Source organism: Miscanthus floridulus, chromosome 13, assembly GCF_019320115.1.
Source record: "Miscanthus floridulus cultivar M001 chromosome 13, ASM1932011v1, whole genome shotgun sequence".
NCBI classification, from domain to species: Eukaryota; Viridiplantae; Streptophyta; class Magnoliopsida; order Poales; family Poaceae; genus Miscanthus; species Miscanthus floridulus.
The window spans coordinates 78,914,829-78,924,354 of record NC_089592.1 but is presented as its reverse complement, the minus strand read 5'-3'; the positions used below and the strand labels follow the sequence as shown (position 1 = coordinate 78,924,354).

Genomic DNA, 9,526 nt, shown 5'->3' with positions numbered 1-9,526 from the left:
AACACTTAGTATACACAGATAGTAATAATTTATTGTTCGTTTTAAACTAAGTTTGCCAACACCTAATTTCTTAGCTGCATGTGCATTGGCCTGGTAAAAGGCCAAAAGTTCGGCCTACAAATCATTATTAGGACTGGGCCAGAAAATCTCTACCCTGTTCGCGTGTCCTTAAACTTGGTTTAATTTGTTTTTTTTTATCCGGAACAGTATTTTTTTCTCACAAATTCCTATACATTTATCCAGATTCCTGCAGATTGTTCCAGAATTCCTCAAAGCGAACCAGGCCTACATATCGAATCCTGAGCCAAGGTTCGGGCGGTGGATATGGCCACGTCACCCTCTAACCCATACACTGTTGGATCAAGCGACGAAGCGATGTGGTTCGTCCGATTACGGGTCGAATCGGTCTCCGCCCAATTTCAGTTGCGAACCCGAAATCCCAGAACCTACTCGAGCGTCGACCCCGTCCTCCCCCCGTGCTCCCTCGCAGTCCCGAATCCCGACGCTCCTCCTCCCGCAGCCCCGCGCCGCCGCCGCTCCCGTCCCCACCGAGCGCCATCCCCGTCCTAGCCCCCTCCCAGGCCGAGCTGCCGAACGCCGCCTCGGCGGGAGGTTTCGACGCTACTCTTCCCACAGGCTCGCGCCGCGCCTCCGCCGCGGCCACCACTCCCGCCCTCGCCCCCGTCCCAGCCCCCGCCCAAGCCGCGCTGCCGAGCGCCCCCGCCGAAGCGTGCTCTCCACCACCAACACCATGCCGTGGCGCTTGGCCACCTCGCATGTCGGCCGATGCCCTCCACGTGCTCCGCCACTCGCTCCACCTCACGCCTTCCGCTGTTCTGCACCGCCGCGGCCGCAAGGACACAGCCTGTGTTTGCCCCCAGCAGGCCAGCTCCTTTTACCTAGCTGCGGCCCAAGAAGAGGCTCAAAGCTGCGGTGCGGCGTGACAATGAAGACGGGGGATAACAGCCACGCGAGGGACACCGGCATGGTGTTCGATGAAATGGTTCTCCGGAACACCGTGGCCTGCGGCCTACCTGCCGCTTCGCCATCCGTTGGGATTCTCTGTGCGCGGTGGCATCGTAGCTTGACATGACGTGCAGACAGTTCAAGCTTGCCGGCTCAGCGTGCATAGCTGCCTGCTGGGAATCACTTCGACCGCGCAGAGGATCTGGTGCCGTTTGGCCATCCCTGATCGTCCACCACGCTGGAGCAGGGGTGCTAAAAACCTGTGTGCTTGCCGTGCTGGTGCGTGGTTTGTCGGAGTGCCCGAGTTCGAGTGGGCGGCAGTGGCAAGCGTTTCGCATCTGCGTTCCTCGGCAGTGAAAACCTGCAGGCTGCTGCCCAGTAGCAGAGGTACGGCTATCCCATCTGTCCCCTGGCTGGTGAGCCCGGCTGGGCCGGCCGCCGCAAGTGGGCGCAGCGCCCTTTGTCCGACGTCCGTGCGCCTGCTCCCGTCCCACAAAACACAGAGGGTGCCGGCGTGCCGCCATGCTCACGCCTCACGGCATCAGCAGCGTGGTTGTATGCTGTGGCTGTGGTAGCAGAGGACACCGCGCCGATCTTCTTGGTTTGTGAGTTCAAGAGATTGTGGTGTCGGTGTTCGTTTGTTCGTGGAGTTTCTTACTCGAGTCCTCCTAATCTACAGGTCCATGACATGATGTGAGCCAACGAGCAGCGAGCGAGGTGAAACGAGTTTCAGTTATCCTACTGTTTTTTGCATGAACATTATCCTACAGTTTTGCTAAATTGATATACGTTATTGTTGTGTTATACTATTTTAGGTGTTCCATGCGTGGGAGTCAAAAGCTTATGAGTCATTTGCTATCTACGAGTGGCTCTGGAACTGAAATGAGATTACAATCTGCGAGATGAGGCCAAGTAGTACTTGTAAGAGGATAAGCTAAAGGTATCACCATATTCATGTGTCTTTTATTTGTGTTAATTGACTTCTGCTGCAAATATACAATGGGTACCAAGATTGTTGTAGCAGCTATCTGTTCTTCACCATGAAGTCCAACCATGTTATCTGAAATTAGTATCTTTTTTTAGACTTGGACTTGTCACCAACAATGCTAACATGGAAATTGTAATAAGATCTTTTCAGAATCCATGTGGTCATTTGTTTCGTTTTTACAGAAATGGCAGATTGCTTAGCAACTGTCCCTAGCAATACTATTCTATTTTCACTGTGTATTCGTTAATCATGGGATAATTTTCGTGTTATTGTGTGAGAGCAAGTGAAACATGTACTTGTTTTTCCTGTCCACTACTTGGGCTGGACACATTATATTGAAACACATCTATGTAGAAATATATCTGTTATTTTGTGCATCTCTTGTTACAAGTGTTTAATTTGAATTCTCTTTTATGCAGGAATTGGTGAATAAGTACTCTGAAATCATCAACTTCGATATTTACAAGGAGGAAGAGACAAAAGAAGGTGAAGAGAAAGAGAAAAAGCCCAAGACAAAGACATCAAAGGAGACTGTTTCTGAATAATGTGAAGGTTGTATGGCTTTGCAGCCCAAAGGAGGCTACTGATGAAGAATGCTTAGTTTTACCACTCACTAGCTAAGGTAAAATACTCTAGCAATGAATTAGTAGGTTCAAACCGTTTCCCCCCCTAAAGAAACCTTTGTGTACGCTCCTTATTGAATAAACATATGTATAACTTAACAATCAATAGTTCTTTTGCAGGACTTCAGTGATGACAAACCTATGAGTTAGAGCCATTTCACGAATCAGGGAGATGCTGAGTTCAATGCTTTGCTCTTTATTTCCCTGAAGGCTCCACATGATCTCTATGAGAGTTACTACAACAATAATGTGCCAAGCCTTTCTAGGATATTGTTGATCCAGACACACTTCCCCTGAATGCATCACGAGAAATGAAGCTGATCCACAAAGCTCTTGACATGATTAGGAAACTTGCTAAAGAAGATCCTGATGAGTACAACAAAGATAAGACTGGTAATGGGCTGTGCTGGTGGGCAACAAAAAAGTTAGCAGTTGGGTCTGAATCCAAGTCCGCACTAAAGTGTCTTTTGAGTGCTCTAATGGAAGTTAAAAAGGAGTCAGATTGTATTCCTTTGCTTGAAACAATAGAAATCAAGATCAATGGCATGGAGATCTCAATGGACAAGACTATTCTTAGATCCACAACTCCAAACTTAACTAATAGAAATCCGCAGAGCTTCACTTGTTCAGGTTAACAAACAGTGACATTCAAGAGTTTCCCATCTTAGAACAAGACCTGACGTTTCAGATTGCTACATCTTGACCTGTTTATTTTAAGAAAATTTAAAATAAAACATTATCGTACTTAAAGTCTTAAACCTGTTAGAAATTGCCAAAACTTCAGAATTAATTATAGTACTTCAATGCAACATGTACTTTTTGTCTAATTTATTTTATAGATAAATTAGTTTTGATGTACCCTTCTAGCTTGACAGATACTATAATGCTACTAAGAAATATGAAGGTTCTTACAGGAGTGAAATAGCCTTGGTAATGGCAACTTCATAAGACAAAATTATCTTCTTCTGTTGCCTACATTTTCTGACGAACAGTGTTATTATAGATAATTGAAAATCCTTAGGCAGTTCAAAATTGAGAGCATAGATGATCTTGATTTCAGTGTTACATGTACTTTCTTTACTACTGCCTTCTTAATATGAAAGTACATGTAAACTCCGGCACTCCGCTAATTGCATATCAAGTATACCAAAGCTATTTATTTGATTCCATTCCATCTCCCCATAGTTACAGTACGAATTCGAGGTTTGACATTGAGATGTGAGAAGGTTGCAGTGGCACTGTGGCAGGGTAGCAGCTCCATAACGCCCACCAGTTAATTGATCAAATGAAAAAAAAAAACACTAGGCTGGCGAACTCAAAGAGGGCGCGGCAAAGCCGCGTCGAGTTTTCTAGTGGCAGACTGAATTTTGTTTGGGTGAGTTGGATTCCGAAATAGCCCAATACGGGCCATCCCATTGCCCACCCTCTGCGCTCCAGTTTCACGGTTCACCATATGGTCTAGCTAGGAAACCCAAATGCATACACATATTATAAATAAATAAAATAATTGAACCATGGATAACACAAAGCTTCGAAGCCAACCCCTGATACCGAGAGCCCGGTCCAGGCATGCCCACCGTGGACCTACCGCCACATCAACCACACGGTCCAGGTCCAGGCACAAGCGGGTGCAGGCCCGTCTGTCGCTGCGTGCTTGTCAGCCCAGGCCGGAAACAGAGCGCAAGCCCGCATGCACAGAGACGGTCGTGAGGTGCGCACGCAATCGTCCGTGGGAGCTCGCTTGTGTGGGAGAGAAAATTTCGTGACTATCCTTTATATTTTACAGAAGCAGTTAAAAACGAAAACATAACAGTTGAAAATAAAAGTACCAAAAAAAACGCAGGAACAACCAGCGAAAAGGAACGTCAGGGGCAAAATAGTCTTTCATCTGAGACTTGACATCGTTATAGCTTCAAAGTAACGGAAGTGTCAAATAGAAAAGAAAAAAAAAATGAAAGGATCGACAAATATGAAAGATTTTTAGTTTATGTGTCAAATATGAAAGAAAAAAAAATCCAGTGTTAAATAGGAAATTTCTTCTCCGGAATCCTCCTATGCCCAACTGCCATTATCTACTTCTCCGGTCGAGCCCTTCTGCGGCAAACTTTCTCGTGCACTGCACAGAACCGAATACGTCTTGAAATAGAACTGTGTATTATTGCTATACGCGAGTTCCTCTTCGTATAATCATACGTCATGAATCGGGGGTCATATACGAGACATACGGTCTCACGGATGGTGTGAGGGGAGTTTAAGAAATAAAAACAACGGGATGAAAGAAACACTTGACTCTTATACGCCCGTGCAATTACATCAGAGCCAAGAATTTTTGCCCACGCTTATAGCGACGGATTCAATCATTACTTAGGAAATAATAAAATTTAGTAAACAAATTTGTATCGAGAACTCTGAACTATTTTTGAATTTATTTATGTCTTCTCTATTTTTCGTTTTTAGTTATTTACCAACTGGAATCTTCAGTTTTTCAATGTTCTATTTGAGCCATCCAATTTTGCCCGACTATATTTTAGGTGATCGAAGGTCAAAAGAATGATATGTATTATGAGTAAATTATTTCATTACTCATAAATTTTAGAAACAACAATGTATTCTAGCGGATTTTTTTTGAAATAATATTATTTTAAAATAATATTATTTTAATAAACAATTGCAGATCTAGATGTTGTTTTTAAAAAAATGCAAAGCTAGTATTCTATCGGCCCTCCAGAGAACGATATGATACGTATCGGCATGTGGATGACCGATGGATTTCAATCGGCAACTCAACTCCCGACAAGTGGTGCCATCTGTCCCATGTCCTGTCCACATGGACGTTAGGCCAGTCAATTGCCGATAGGCTGATGGGCATGCTTGTTTATTTTTTCACTGAAACCAGCTCCTGCTGGATTGGACATGTCCTTTTTCCTTTTGTTTTTTATATATTTCGCATGGCTACCATGGTCCTGATCTTAGCACCGAGGTTGAGGGCATAGGCGATTCAGGTTGAGGCACCGAGGTTGCCTACAGAGAACAGACATACAACTTGTTTACATTCCGTATTGTTCATATCTACTCCCTCCTTCCACCAAAAAAGAAAATACAATTGCGCCTTTTGAAAAATCAAACAATTTGAAGCTTGACTAAAATTATATAAAAATATACTAACAATGAGGAGACAAAATAAGTATCATTAAATTGCACGTAATTTATAGTTGCATTTTTTACGGAGAGTTTCAGGTAACACGGGAATAAATCCAGCGCTACAACTGAAAGCGCAACGACCCATGCACGCAAACGCTACCTCCTATGAGCACCGCCGTCAAATCCTAGAATAAATCTAGCGTGTACCACTAAAATCACAATGCCGTTAAATCCTAAAATAAATATAAGAAAATAAGAGAATCTGTGCCAAGTCTAAGACTTAATCCGGATGGACAGGTTCAACCATAATGAACCTAACCAACTGAGCTGGTTCAGTTCGCAGTCAAATACTACTTCTCATTTTATTAGTGGTGTGAAAAATGCAGTGTTCATGTTTGCATGTGACCTTATCGTAGCAATAGAACATGGCCTACATTGAAATTAAATATTCATAAAAGCGGGTGTGCATATAATTGAACATGTGCTTTATTAAGAAACTTTGGATTTTACCTGAACATATATATATATATATATATATATATATATATATATATATATATATATATAGAACTAATATCCTGTAGCTGGCTACAGAATAACTTATTCTGTAGCCACTTTGAGTTATGATAATTACTATGTTAATTTACGAGATTATAGTAACTCCTTACTAAGTGGTTTAATATAACGTTATGGTAAATATCCTTATGTGTTATAGTAACCCAACTATCGTAAATATGTATTGACATTATGGTAAATTAGTATATAAAATTATAGTAAATGGAGGTGGCTACAGAATAACTTATTTTGTAGCCGGCTACTGAATAGCCTCTCCCTATATATATATATATATATATATATATATATATATATATATATATATATATATATATATATATATATATATATATATATATATATATATATATATATATATATATGACAAAGTACAACTCTCTGAACCACTAATTTAGAGGGGTTTTTTGAATTTGTGGAGACCATTTCAAGCCTATATACAACTTCTGCAAAAACTCAAATATATCATTACAGAAAGAATTTTAATTTGAAAACTATAAAAGCAATGATGTTAGATCCAAGCAAAATTGGTTGTGTTTGATTCTTAGTATCTACATAAAAAATATAATATTTCTTAAGGTCTTTAGGTATTTTATTTGAGATCATAAAACATAAAACATAAAAATAAATGGTGCATTTGGAAACGTTCTAGCTAGTAGTCCAATCGGCCACTCTGACCGAATTAGGCCTATCTGCACTGGGTGGGCCGACTGCACTTTTTCGGCTGCTGAATTGCCGACTAGTCTTCAGTTGGCTTACTGATCGCCGACTAGACCATACTTCAATTTTTTTGCTTGCCTCGTAGGATGTCGGCTTCTCACTAGCCGATAGGATACTAGTTTTACAATTATATAAAAAGCAACATTGTAAGATCGCTGGTTAGCCTAGAGGGGTGGTGAATAGGCCTGTCAAAACAAAACTTAAAACTGCTGTCAAATTCTACGCGGCACTGTCGCTCGATACAGCGGCACTACCGCTCGCACAGACACACGAGTTCACAATTCAAAATCTGTCAAAGGAAAAATAGATCAGGTAAATGTAACAACCCGGGTTATCGAGCATCCAAAAATGCGAGCTTTTTAAAAAAAATTCTGCAGTTGTGTGAAGCATGTAGTTTCTAGGACAAACCCGAGTCTAACCCACTAACAAATCGTTGCCTCCATTTAGATTTGTTTGTAGAAGTGTGTCGGTGCTCTCGGGTTTGTTTTGTGTTTGAGTCTTATTAGAGTTTGAAGTGCACAAATCCGTAGCAAGAATCCCTTCTCAAATTCCCCTTTGAGTTCTCAAATCTCCTTTGAATTCCCCTTTCAAATTTCTTTGACTCAATCTCAAATTCCATAAATCGCAAATATGAAAACTCTTTTCTTTTCTGTTGGGCCAAAACTCCTCCCTTCCTATCTTCTTGTGCAAGCCGAGCAGGCCCCCAGCCCAAACCACCGCTAGGCCTCGACCTCCCTTCAGCTCAGCAGCACCCCCGCCAGGCCTGCCTCGCGCTTGCTCCTACGACAGCCCACGCGTGCGCAGCCCGCGGCCCAACTCCGCACCACGGCCCCTGTAGGCCTGCCAGCGCAGCGTTGGCCCCCGCAGGCCCGTCCACGACGCAAGCCCGCCAGCCCAGTCACAGCCCCCGTAGGCCCAAAACGGCGGCGCCACTGACCTAAACCCTAACGCGCCCTGCTCCTAAGCCACCGCCGCTACGCGCGTACTGTGGTAGAACCGCCTAATCTAATGCCTCACATGAGTGCTTGTCTTCCCTTAGACACTAAGCACTCGAGGGAGAACACTAAATTACTCGGTTCCGTCAGGCACACCCCAAGGGAGAACCCAAAAATCCACATTTTTGCCATCAGGATCACAAATGAGAGAATAAAGCTTACATCATTCTTAACCATTTCTTACATCGCTTTACATGTACATCAGAATATAACATTTATTGTTATGACAGTGGAATGAAATCAAATTATCAGAGTATGAATAATTTAATTGAACAGTGGAACATAAACATGTGATCAGAGTTACAGTGAAAAAATAATTAGTTATTCATGGCATGACGAAGCATTGATAAATAAACTATGACAATAGATTATCAACTTCCATTTATAAAAACATTTTGTGAGAGTTGTAAGTAAAAACTACAATCACAGCGTAAAGGAATCCTCGCTGAGCCCATCAGGAGGAATCCACACGCAAGAGTCAGCTTTGGCATCCATCTGTCACCTACAATAGGGGGAAATAAAACACTGAGTACTTAATTGTACTCAGCAAGACTTACCCAATAGGAGGAAAGAAAAGACTCCAAGGATATGCAAGGCTATCTGGCTTGTGGGTTTATTGCAATTGCAGGAAGCATTACTAGGCGTGCGTCCTTATATTTGATTTTTATTAATAGCCGCATTGGTTCATTAACTAACCATTCTATGTAAGCACCTGTACTACTTTCAAGCAGGTGGTAAGCAATCAGATTTCCTTTTTCATCTTTCATCTTTCATCTTTCAGTTCTTACTACGGTGATAGACCGTAGACAAGCTATATCAGATTTCCCAGCGATTCACGAATCAATGCCCCTAGCTGGGTACCCCGAAAACACATGCCCCGCTTATACCCCAGGCATAAGGCTGGATAACGAGCCAGCTCGGCTCGTTTGGGCTCGGCTCGTTCTGGCTCGTTAAGATAACGAGCTAGCTCGGCTCGGCTCGTTATCCTAACGAGCCAGAAAGCCAACTCGGCTCGGCTCGTTAAAAGCTCGAGTTGGCTCGTTAAGCTCGTGAGCCAGGTATAAAAATACACAAAATATAATATTTGCATTTATTTAAAGTTTGAGAATAATAATAATACAAAAGAAATGAATCTAACAACCTTAAATCAAATAAAAAAATTAATATGCGCTAATATATATACAAGTATAATAAAATACTATAGTATTCATGCATCTAACTACCTTAAATGATACTTTTTTTCCTGGAAGCTTGGCTCGTTTAGCTCGTGAGCGGCTCGCGAGCTGGCTCGAGTTGGCTCGTTATAGCTAACAAGCTAAAATCTTGGCTCGGCTCGGCTCGTTATCTTAACGAGCTGAGCCGAGCCGAGTCGAGCTAGCCACGAGCCGAGCGAGCTAACGAGCTTCGAGTTTTTCATCCAGCCTTACCCAGGCATAAGCAGGACCAACCTATCACTCTCCTGTCCCGGGTGTCTAGGTCCCCATCCAAACTGGGACTCCAAGCCTCCGCTCCTGAGTCCC

At 42.8% G+C, this 9,526-nt stretch overlaps 1 long non-coding RNA gene across 2 annotated transcripts; it reads left to right on the top strand.

The window, feature by feature from the left end:
• The first annotated feature begins 465 nt into the window (after nucleotides 1-465).
• LOC136501123 (uncharacterized) lies at nucleotides 466-3,155 on the top strand. Of its 2 annotated transcripts, none has more exons than XR_010770170.1 (4): nucleotides 466-1,683; nucleotides 1,782-1,906; nucleotides 2,374-2,576; nucleotides 2,698-3,155. It is a non-coding gene; the product is annotated as an uncharacterized lncRNA (long non-coding RNA). The 2 variants fall into 2 exon arrangements; XR_010770171.1 differs by having other exon boundaries at nucleotides 2,687-3,155.
• The last annotated feature ends 6,371 nt before the right edge of the window (nucleotides 3,156-9,526 follow it).